This window comes from Lithobates pipiens, unplaced genomic scaffold (genome assembly GCF_037356315.1).
Source record: "Lithobates pipiens isolate NorthernLeopardFrog02 unplaced genomic scaffold, aLitPip1_a1.2 Scaffold_22, whole genome shotgun sequence".
NCBI classification, from domain to species: Eukaryota; Metazoa; Chordata; class Amphibia; order Anura; family Ranidae; genus Lithobates; species Lithobates pipiens.
Window position 1 is genome coordinate 326,580,994 of NW_027507784.1, and position 12,230 is coordinate 326,593,223.

Consider the following 12,230-nt stretch of genomic DNA (forward strand, 5'->3'; position numbering starts at 1 on the left):
TTGTGAACCATTCCTTTGTAGATTTTGCTGTATGTTTGGGATCATTGTCTTGTTGGAAGATAAATCTCCGTCCCAGTTTCAGGTCTTTTGCAGACTACAACAGGTTTTCATCCAGAATGGTCCTGTATTTGGCTGCATCCATCTTCCCCTCAATTTTAACCATCTTCCCTGTCCCTGCTGAAGAAAAGCAGGCCCAAACCATGATGCTGCCACCACCATGTTTGACAGTGGGGATGGTGTGTTGAGGGTGATGAGTTGTGTTGCTTTTACGCCAAACATATCGTTTTGCATTGTGGGCAAAAAGTTTGATTTTGGTTTCATCTGACCAGAGCACCTTCTTCCACATGTTTGGTGTGTCTCCCAGGTGGCTTGTGGCAAACTTTAGACGAGACTTTTTATGGATATCTTTGAGAAATGGCTTTCTTCTTGCCACTCTTCCATAAAGGCCAGATTTGTGCAGTGTACGACTGATTGTTGTCCTATGGACAGACTCTCCCACCTCAGCTGTAGTTCTCTGCAGTTCATCTAGAGTGATCATGGGCCTCTTGGCTGCATCTCTGATCAGTCTTCTCCTTGTCTGAGCTGAAAGTTTAGAGGGGCGGCCAGGTCTTGGTAGATTTGCAGTGGTCTGATACTCCTTCCATTTCAAAATGATCGCTTGCACAGTGCTCCTTGGGATGTTTAAAGCTTGGGAAATCTTTTTGTATCCAAATCCGGCTTTAAACTTCTCCACAACAGTATTATGGACCTGCCTGGTGTGTTCCTTGGTCTTCATGATGCTCTCTGCGCTTTCAACAGAACCCTAAGCCCCTGTACACACGGTTGGAGATTTCCACAACCAAATCCGTCGGATTTTGTCCGAAACTGTTGCATACACACGGTCTGAGAAAGTTGGAGGAAAAATCCAATCTTTCAGAACGTGATGACGTAATTTCGTTACGATGGGACTACATTCAGGCTAGTAGCCAATAGCTTTGATGTAGGAATTTGATCTGAGCATGCGTGGCACTTGGTCCGATCAAAATTCTCTACACATGATCGGAGTATGTTCGATCGGCCCAGTTGGTCGGGAAATATTTCCAACATGTTGGAAAATTGGGTCCGACGGATATTCCGACGGAATCAGTCCGATGCATACCACACACAGTCGGATTATCCGATGACACGGTCCGATAGGACACATTCCAGCGGATTCTCCAACCATGTGTACAAGGGCAAAGACTATCACAGAGAAGGTGCATTTATAGAGAGACTTGATTACACACAGGTGGATTCTATTTATCACCATCAGTCATTTAGGACAACATTGGATCATTTAGAGACCACGCGCCTCTTCCCTTGACTTCTCTGTCAAGAGCAATGGCACAACCATCCACCCATCCCCACACGTCAGGGTGCTAGGTGTTATCCTGGACTCTCCTTCCGGCCCCACATACAATCACTTTCCAAAGCTTGCCGCCTCAACCTCCGAAACATTTCTAAACTACGTCCCTTCCTAACCAATAAAACCACAAAGCTCTCGATTCACTCCCTGGTTATCTCTCGCCTCGACTACTGCAACTCCCTCCTCATTGGCTTACCTTTAAATAGACTATCCCCCCTTCAGTCCATCATGAATGCTGCTGCCAGACTCATCCACCTTACAAACCGCACAGTGTCTGCTACCCCTCTCTGTCAATTCCTCCATTGGCTGCCACTTGCCCAACTAATTAAATTCAAAATACTAACATTTACTTACAAAGCCATCCACAACTCTGCCCCCAGCTACATCACTAGCCTAGTCTCAAAATACCAACCTAATCGCCCTCTTCATTTCTCCCAAGACCTCCTGCTCTCCAGCTCCCTCATCACCTCCTCCCATATCTGCCTCCAGGACTTCTCCTGAGCCTCGCCCATCCTCTGGAATTCACTACCCCAATCTGTCAGACTGTCTCCAAATTTATCCACTTTTAGGCAATCCCTGAAAACTTTCCTCTTCAGAGAAGCCTATCCTCCCTCCATCTAACAACCCAAATGTTGTAAAGCACTGCGTAAACTGTTGGCGCTATATAAATCCTGTATAATAAAAAAAAATATGTATGTATATATATATATTATATTTATTTATATATATATATATATATATATATATATATATATATTATATTTATTTATATTTATATATATATATATATATATATATATATATATATATATATATATATATATATATATATATATATATATATATATATATATATATATATATATATATATATATATATATATATATATTTTTTTTTTTTTTTTTCTTTTTTTTTTAAACCTAACCGTCCTCCCCCCCCCCGCCCCCAATTCTCGCACAGATGGGCATACTTATCAAAATCCACAGCCATGGTTCTAATGTTTTACATCAAGCACCACAAGTTTTCAGTGCCCTGGCTGCACCTACACAGTGCCCACTAGAGCCCTACAGACATAGACAGGCCATACAGCAAGCAATTTTCTTTCCTACATCATGGGTTGCAGGAAAGAAATATGCTCCATTCTCCCATCAACACATTCAGTGTTAATGGTGGAAGTCCTCCTGCCGAGCCATTGTGTTCTGCTGGAGGGGAGCCTTCCCTGTCTGCAGAACACAATGATCGCTGCTAGCAGCTATAGTGGCCAGCAGCAACTGCATGTAAAAAAATCTGACAGACTGATTGTATCAATGGATCAACTTCAGTACAAACAGCCTGTCCACAGATGGATTGAATTTTAGCCAGTCCCAGCTTAACCTTTCGAGATACGATCCGCCTTTGGCTGGCTTTAAGCAGACTTCTATGGGGCTTTGCCCTGAGAACAGCGATAACCAGAGATGGTACAATAGTGCTCTATAGGGTTGAAAATAATAGGTGCTGCCAGGACAGTGAGGACTTGCAGGGCTGGATGTAAACAAACAGCAAATCTGCAGCCACTGGATTTTGGTAAGGCCCCTTTCACACTGGGCCGGTTTTCAGGCGCTACAGTGCTAAAAATAGCGCCTGTGTAGTGCCTGAAAAAAACAGCCCCTTTCACTCCAGTGTTAAAGCCGGAGGGCTTTCACACTGGAGCGGTGCGCTAGCAGGATGGTGAAGAAAGTCCTACTAGCCACATCTTTGGAGCGGTGTATTCACCGCTCCTACCCATTGAAATCAATGGGGCAGCGCGGCTATACCACCGGCAAAGCGCCGCTGCAGCGGTGGTTTTAACCCTTTTTCGGCTGCTAATGGGGGTTAAAACCACCCCGCCAACGGCCGCAGACCGCCACTAAAACGGCGGTAAAGCGCCGCAAAAAATAGCAGCACTTTACCGCCGATGCCCGCACCGACCCAGTGTGAAAAGGGCCTAAGTATGCATCTGTGGAGGGCGAGGATGGGTTAGGTTAGGAAATGGGGAGAGGAAAAGGATACGTACACTTTGTTTTACCGTTTTCCTTTAAAACACCCCTTTCATACTGAGGCGCTTTCACTAAAAAAAAAAAAAAAAAAAAAAAAAAAAAAAAAAAAAAAAGCACCTGAAACGCTCACGAAAACCTTTTCATTAAAATCAATGAATGCTTTCACACTGGGGAAGTGCACTGGTAGGGCGGTAAAAAAACGCCCCTCTCAATTCAAATGAATGGAAAGCGCTTCAAAAGCGCATGAAAAGCTCTACAGAAGTGCTCAGTGTGGCAGTTTGCAAGCAGCTCAGTGTGTAAAGGCCCTCAGATTAGAAATATTTTAGGTCACTTCAGGTTACCTTTTAATGTAGTCTTATGAAAGTGTGCTAATGTATTACATGCGATGTATACTCCCGCATTTATCTCTGTGGGAGCCTGTATGATCTTCTCACTGCCAACAATAGAATCTGTGTAGTCGTGCTTGGTAGCCAGAGGCCATGTAATTGAGACTGGGGGTTGGGGAAAAGCGCTTGAGATCTCTCAATATAAAGAGATTTGGCTGATGTGTCTTATGGATTATTTTAAAATGTAAAGACAAACTCCCAGACAAGATGTCTTTATTTCTCATTTTGAATTGAATGGGGAAGGGATAGAACGCCTTGGGGGTAGGGTCGCCACGTTTTCTTCAAGTCAAACCCGAACACTTTAGCGACGCACATCAATTTTTTTTATAGTATAAACTATACATATATTTTGCAATTAAACAACATCTCTAATCATATGAAGTTAATCACAAGAGTCCCCCTTTACATCAGAATGCACAAAGTTCCCCTCTTGCATCTGAATCCGCAGAGTTCCCCCTTTTACTTCTGAACTCCCAGAGTTCCCTTACACTGTAAGGCAGGACTCTGCAGACTCTGATATAAGGGAGAACTCTGGGGACTCCAACATAAGGGATGCTCTGGGAACCCTGATGTAAAGGGGAACTATGATGTAAGGGGTGCTCTGAGAACCCTGATTTACCTTAGTGTACACTCAGAGGCAGGAGAGGGAAGAGGGAAGAGGGGAGACTTCAGTCACAGACATGGATGGATGGTGAGCTCACTCACCCCTTGGCAGTCAGCACTTCTCATCCAGATGTATCTGAGGCTGCTGGACTTCAAATTTCCGGCCCCCCACTTCCCTTTTCTGAGGCACAGCTCCGGGGATTGGAGTGTGGGCAGACACAGAGGGGTAGGGGCGGGAGGAAGAGGAGCAGATCGAGCCCTCTCTCCTTTCCTGTCTGTATGTGGGGGGGGATTGTTAGTGCTGACTTTGGGCAATGTGAAAGAGTGTAACAGACATTTTCAGCTTAGACAACTGCAGCCAGCAACCCTGCTGGGAGGCCATAGTCCAGTCTGAATAATGTGTCCGGGTCTCAGGCTGTCTGAAACCCAGACGCATGATTCCAAACCCAAACTGTCCGGGTGAATACCGGACAGGTGGCAACCCTACTTGGGGGACTTCCTCTAAAAGTTGGCCATATATGGATTGACATAGTTTCATAGTTAGTTAGGTTGAATAAAGACACCAGTCCATCCAGTTCAACCTGAGTGAGTGTCTACAATTGTCCCTATCCCTGTACACTCATGTTGGTCCCTACCCTCAAGGAGCCCACAATCCAAGGTCCCCATTCATATCCTATGGCCAATTTTGAACAGAAGCCAATTTACCTACCCGCATGTCTTTGGATTGTGGGAGGAAACCGGAGTACCCGGAGGAAATCCACGCAGGCACAGGGAGAACATGCAAACTCCAGGCAGGTAGTGTCGTGGTTGGGATTTGAACCAGCGACCCTTCTTACTGCTAGGTGAGAGTGCTAACCACTACATCACAGTGCCGCCGGACATTTGAATTTCAATCTATGTATGGCCCTTTAGTTCACGAGGAGTCAGTCTATTGAGTTTTTTATGATCGGGGCTGCAGTGCTGACACGTGTATTCTGATGGCAGGGGGAGTCCTTCTGTCAGACTACAGTAACAGCAGGGAGGATTTCCCCATCCACCTGGTTGACTGGGGAAATGAGCTGGGTTTTTATTAGTTCAGTCCCCTATAATGTATGGGCAGCTTTACTTCCTGTTGGGGCGGAAGGTGCTGGGAAATCTCTCCAGTGGTGACACAAACCACAACAAAGCACTTATATTTCAGGAATTTAAGTAAGGGTTATAACCTCTGTCAGCTTAATTTCGTTACGATGGGACTACATTCAGGCTAGTAGCCAATAGCTTTGATGTAGGAATTTGATCTGAGCATGTGTGGCACTTGGTCCGATGAAAATGCTCTACACATGATCGGATTAGGTCCGTCCGGCCCAGTTGGTCTGGAAATATTTCCAACATGTTGGAAAATTGGGTCGGACGGAGATTCGGACGGAATCAGTCCGATGCATACCACACACAGTCGGATTATCCGACGACACGGTCCGATAAAACGCAATCCGACAGATTATCCGACCGTGTGTACAAGGGCTAACACTGAGAGCCAAGCGTTCAAACACCACCGATCACTCGGTTCTCACAGCTCCCCGAGCAGAGAGCTGGTGACTGTCAGTCACAGCTCTCTGCTCTGTCCCCTCCTCGCTCACTGGAACGCTGGGCTGTTGGGGGGGGGGGGGGGGGGGGGGTGGCGGCCAACAAAACGAACTGCACACTTTTAACGGATAAGTTCACCTTTACAGAAAAATCTGTAAGGTAAACTTGCACAGGACCCCCTCCCCATCCATTTATTGAAGGTAGAACATTTAGCAACTCACATGGTTGATGATTAAAACAAGCACATTTAAGTATGTAGGCATCCGGGGTAAAGCTGTCCACATAGACCGCCCTCCTCACCGCCATCGACATCATCCCTTCTGCGAGCGCTTCAGGCCTCGCTTTCAGATCGCTCTACTGGAGGGTAGTCTTCCCCGTAACGATTGCAGACTGACAGCGGTGAGAGCCGGTGGTGTAGGGGATGGTCTATGTGGACAGCTTTACACCGGATGCACTGCATACTTAGATGTTCTTCTTGTATTCATCAACCACGTGAGTTGCTAAATGTTGTACCTAAATGTTGTAGGGAAAGATGAAAAAAATGAGTGAAGGTTCGCTTAATTTGCTATAATCTTTGTATACGGACTACAAACTGAAGGACTTCTAAATAAATAGTTGTGGAACGAACCGTCTGAGTTTCCATTTTTTTTCTTATGAGGAAGTTTGCTTTGATATATGACTGCTTTGGATTACAAGCACATTTCCAGAACAAATTATGCTCGCAATCCAAGGTTGTACTGTATTTGGTTGTGCATCGATCTCTTGAAGCGATAGTACAGCAGAGTCCAGACTGGTAGAGGGAGCTCAAAGAGTCAATCACTTGTGCTGTAGTGCTCATGTACTGATAGGAGATGAGAACAGAGTGATGAGCTCATCCGTTTGCTGCTTCTCCTTTCACTGTTCAGTCACAGGCAGGGAAGGGACGATACCTGGGAGTGAAAATGAAGGGTAGCAGAAAAAAAAAAAAAAAAACAGGTCTTATTGCCTTGCCAGACAGGGCTATGCTGTGTGTCAGAGCAGTCAGGACTGGACCGATAGATGTACATATACTTTTTCAGGTAAAACAGCTCCCCTATATGTTTTTGTTCATCTATTTAGTTGTAAGCTGAGGTTTATTTTTACTGTGTCCAGCTCTAGCTCCGGCCACGCTAATAAATTCTGTCTCTTCTCTTCCTAGGACAAACTGCTCCAGCATCTACTCCTGCTATCAACCCCTTCCAGGTCAACCAGCCTCAAGCTCTGACCCTAAACCAGCTGCGCTCCAGTCCCATGATGGGAGTCACACCGTCCTTCAACAACATGCCAGCAATGGCTAACGAGGCCTCCATCCCACCCCCTTTACTGGGCATGTCAACTCTACCCGCGGTACCGCCAGCAGGGATGAGCATAAACATGGCAGCCACCTTGCCACATCACAGCACTGCCATCCCCACTTCGAACACCCAAGCCATGAATGCTACCAACCCATTCTTGCTATGAAAGCGGAAGGTACCTGCGGGCGTGGCAACGTACAAAATAACACTACAGAATGGAGCTATACCTCTCAGCTGCTGTGTCCTTATAATTTGTTAGGTCTGTCCTGCAGGGTGACTAGGTCTAAATCGACTTCAAGATACTAAGGACACGCCTGTAGCATTCTGTTTCACAACCAATCAACACGAGACACTCACCAAAGCAAGGCTTTCGTCCTCCTGCCTTTTCTTAGGTTCATCACCATGCTCCCCGTGGTTCAGCGTCTCTCGGTCACCCCCGTCTCCGTCACTCACTCTTTTCCCAGGATGCTCACTTGTGTCACTCAGATCTTATGTCAAATAAAAATTCAAACTTGTGGATTTGCAGTAGTTGTGCCGGTGAGGAGATACTAACCTTGGGTCAGTTGGTGTATTTCAAATTGACGAGTTGACCCATTATATAGGGGAACTGTGGAGAAACGCAATTGACATGCGAACGCATCGTGTGCCTACAAGACGAAATAAATAAAAGCAACGCGGTTGTTTTACACTGTTAGATTTAACACGCCCACTTGGCAATGGGTTGGAGTTCTTATGTAACAAAAAGTGACAACACACTAACGGACAAAAGTTTAAAGGGACGGTTGCGCCAACCTTTTTTCAGCCAATTTGCAAAGGGAGTTGTCATCTGTAGGAATGCAGCCTATCTATTCACTGCCTTGTGTCTCTGTGACGTCACGTGATACAGCGAATCCTTGGGCTGCCTCTATTAGGCTGCTGGCAAAATGGCTGAGCTGCTGTATGAAATGTGATCTGAGCAGTCAAACCATTTTAAATAACTTTGGATTTTCCTCACCATCAAATAAAAAACAATTGTGTCTATAAAGCTATACTTTACGTAAAATAAAACCTATATTTTTATCACTTTGTCTCAGCCTTTACTTATGTAAAAAAAAAAAAAAAAAAAAAAAGAAGAAATTACACACACACACATTATATATATATATATATATATATATATATATATATATATATATATATATATATATATATATATTAGTGGTGCTACAGAACAAAAAAACTAAAAAACCGAATGGTTGCAAGACCATTTATTAAAAAACATTTTTTCCCCATTTGATTCTATCTGCATTTACCATATTTTATGTTTGTCGTTTACTTGTAAAAGCCTCCCTTGCATAGATATCCAAAAGCCCCGAGACTGCTGCTGAGTGCCACCATCTTGGATGTGAGGTCAGCAGCTGCAGTGGATTCAGAGCGGTCACTCAAGGGACACTCTAAAACCATGGTTTCCAACCTGGAGTACGAGCTAGGATTTTTTTTTAGGGTAGGAACTATTAATCAGTAATTGCAGTACTATGCAGGTGGGATGCACGGTATAATGCTTTACCATTGCAAGGTTAGCCAGGTCGCATGGTGCCATTGGTTTGTATGATGCTGGTAGCCCTCTTGCACCTGTGTCACTTTTCGGAGCTCCTCAATCTTCCTCTTCCTGTCTCTGACAGTGGCTGAATATAGGGGAGTTGCAGCTGTAGTATAAAACTCTGATCTGTAGAACAGGACAAGCAGAGGGATCTGAGTAGAAGGGCGGCAGTGGAAGATGGCACAGGAGCAACGGGGAGGAGGTGTGAAAGGGTGCTGCAGGTTTGTGAGCTTGGTAGAGGGTTGCCAGGGATGCTCAGTGACAGAGTACCAGACCAGGTTCCAGATAAACTCACCAGAGGTGACATGTGGATTCCCCTGTGCCCCCTTCATTCTTGCATGGCATCCTGCCGTGGATATGCAGTGCCACTGCAGCTGAGAATGCACACGCAGGAATTCAGTAGTGCAGACACAAAAGGTATTGTACACAGGCTCAGTATCTTTAATGCTGACGTTTGGAATAGAGGAGTATGCTGCTCACCTGCAGAGTTTATAAAAGTTCTCTGTGCACAGAATACCATCATACCACCTAAAAGTGGCAGAGTAGGTGCAGGAGGCAGGGGAGTGCTAAAGGGGTAAGGAGGGTGCCATGTTGCTGCTAACACTATTAGACCTACCACTTACCATGCTGTGTCCTCTGTCGGGGGGGGGGCAATTTATGAAAATGGACGGCCAAGGGGAACCACTGCTCTAATGTATTTCTGTCTTCTCTCTTGATCCTAGCAACTATATCAAATGTTTTCTGTACCCAGACCTACAATTTGGTGACAGGGCCTCTAGAAAAAAATAAAGTATGCTCCCACCTTCCTCTCTGACATGACAACACGGTGTATTTTTGGCTCTGAATTCCTAAGCACGTCGTCCGTTCTGCCTATATAATTTCTGATGAATTATGAAGAAAACCGTCCTCTTACCGCAGCTTCCTCCTCATCTCTATACACACACCTCCCTGTGCAATCAGCTCACAAGATATCTGGCAAAATCTACAGGTAATTGTACTTATAAGACAGATATATCAAAACAAACTTTCATTGGTAAATTTGGCAGACCAATTGGAACATATAACAGAAGTTCAATCTTAGGGTTTACATACAGTATATTTTAGGATGATAAAACAAGAAATTATTGCATAAGGTCCTCAGATTCCTCCTGTATTGAATTGTACCTATACTATCTGCCCTCATGTTGTAAAGAGCAAACTGTTGGCATAATATAAATCCTGTATAATAATAATAACTCCATGGAGAACAGCATAGCGCTATGCTGCAATACCAAATAAAGCCACCAGATGTCTTCAACGTAATAAACATTATAGAAAGCGCCTTTGACACTTAACTGCCAGTAAAACACTGAGCGCTTTTCGGTCGCTTTTAGGCCATTTTCACTCTGGGGTGTTTGGGGCGTCAGCGATAAAGCCTTATCAGTTTATAGCCTTTACCAGCATTTTTGCGGTGCTTTTCGCCCATTATCGGGGGGGGGGGGGGGGGGAAAGGGTTAAAAGCGCCCGCTTTCAATGGGCAGGGGCGATTTGGGAGCGATGTATAAACCTCTCCTACAGCGCCTCAAAGATGTTGCTTGCAGGACTTTTTTAGCATCCTGCCAGCGCACCGCTCCAGTGTGAAAGCACTCGGGCTTTCACACTGGAGTGAGAGGAGAGGCTCTTTACAGTTGCTATGCAGGTGCTATTTTTAGCGCTTCAGCGCCTGTAATGCGCCTCAGTGTGAAAGCAGCCTTAACCACTTAAGGACCGCCGTATTGCCATTGTACTTCATCGCAATGGCACAGGCAGGCACAAGCACGTACATGTACATGCCTGCCTTCCAGCGGGTGGGGGGTCCGATCAGACCTCCCTCCCGCTAGATACGGCGGTTCGGTTCGCTGCAGGAGCGATCCGTGATGAGGGGATGGCCGTTGGTTTCTGGCCACCCCCTCTCGATCGCTCCTGGCCAATGAGAAGCTTCCTCCCACTGTGTATTGTATACACAGGAAGGAGGAAGTGATGTCATTCTCCTCAGGGCGGTTTTTTTGACCGGACTACGAGGAGAAGACAGAAAGTAAGTGTGCATCAACACTACACTGACATGTAGGTACACATAGGCACACAAACCCCCCCCCCCCCCCGTCACAGTGTCACTGATTGCAGTGATTATTTACTGATAACTGCATTCAGTGTCAGTTGTAAAAGTAAAAACTGTCAGGGCAGTTGGTGTTCGGTCCAGGGTAGCCCCCTACCACCCCCAATAAAGGTTTAACCCCCTGATTGCCCCTAGAGTTAACCCTTTCACCCCCTTTTGCCAGTGTCACTAAGCAATCATTTTTCTGATCGCTGCATTAGTGTCGCTAGGCAGCTAGTTTTTTTTTAGGTTCACCGCCAGGTTTTTTACGGACATACATGCATTCCTATGGGATAGCGGGTGTCTGGGGATGAACATCCGCAGACACCCGATATCGTCCGCCTCCGCAATTGTCCGGTTCTGCAGACGGAGAAAAATACTATTTTTCTATCCATCTGCAGAGTGGATCGGATGAACACGGACAGACGGTTCGTGCTCATCCCATCCCCCATAGAGGAGAGCAGAGAGCCGACAGGGCGGTCCCTGCACAGTGTGCGGAGACCGCCCTGTCCGCCGCCGGCTCAGCGGGCACAACGGAGCGATCCCCGCTTAGAAAGCGGATCATCACCGGGTGGATCATTACTGATCCGTCCCGTGTGAAAGGGGCCCAACACCAAAATACAAGCACAATTTTTCAATATTAATATGCACAGTATGAACTTCATAAAGTCGTCTTCAATACGTCTAGATGCATAAATGAATTGTCTTGCTGAGATTATTATTATTTTTTTAATAATATTTTTTTCTTTTTAAATGAAAAGCTGTACAGAAAAAAAGTATCCGCTGAGTGTAGATATGTGTGTGTATAGATGTACAGAACACGAGAGATTATATATATATATATATATATATATATATATATATATTAATATATATTAGTGTGTGTGTGTGTGTGTGTGTGTGTGTGTATATATTTCTTGAATAATATTCCTTGTACATGCAGTATATTTACTGGTTCCTGGAGGGAGGAGGGGTTTGCATAGATATGGGTGGCAACTTCCTCTGACACTGCCGTTGCCATGGAAACCTGACCTGAAACTTATTACACTGCTTGTGCAGCATTGAGCATGAGCGAGATCTGCAAGGCTGAAATCCAGGAAGAAATACAGTCTGGCTTCAGATGCCCATACTTAAGATGGCCGCGGTCTGCTGCTAGTATATAAACTTTCAAAATGCTGTAATAACCTAACAAAACGGACCTTTGTTTACAGACTAACTTTACTGAATACATTAAGCTTGTGTATTATAGGGATATTTTTATTTAAAAAGTGTA

General features: G+C 45.1%; 1 protein-coding gene and 1 long non-coding RNA gene across 3 annotated transcripts in view; one reads left to right on the forward strand and one right to left on the reverse strand.

Moving 5' to 3' along the window:
- The window catches only part of LOC143925014 (uncharacterized), a 54,851-nt gene extending 46,524 nt beyond the window's left edge, over positions 1 to 8,327 (forward strand). The window contains exon 2 of the long non-coding RNA XR_013261927.1: positions 7,130 to 8,327. This is a non-coding gene — a long non-coding RNA (uncharacterized LOC143925014). The remainder of the gene's footprint in view (positions 1 to 7,129) is intronic.
- The window catches only part of LOC143925011 (E3 ubiquitin/ISG15 ligase TRIM25-like), a 117,609-nt gene that overhangs the window by 54,688 nt on the left and 50,691 nt on the right, over positions 1 to 12,230 (reverse strand). The window lies entirely within an intron of this gene.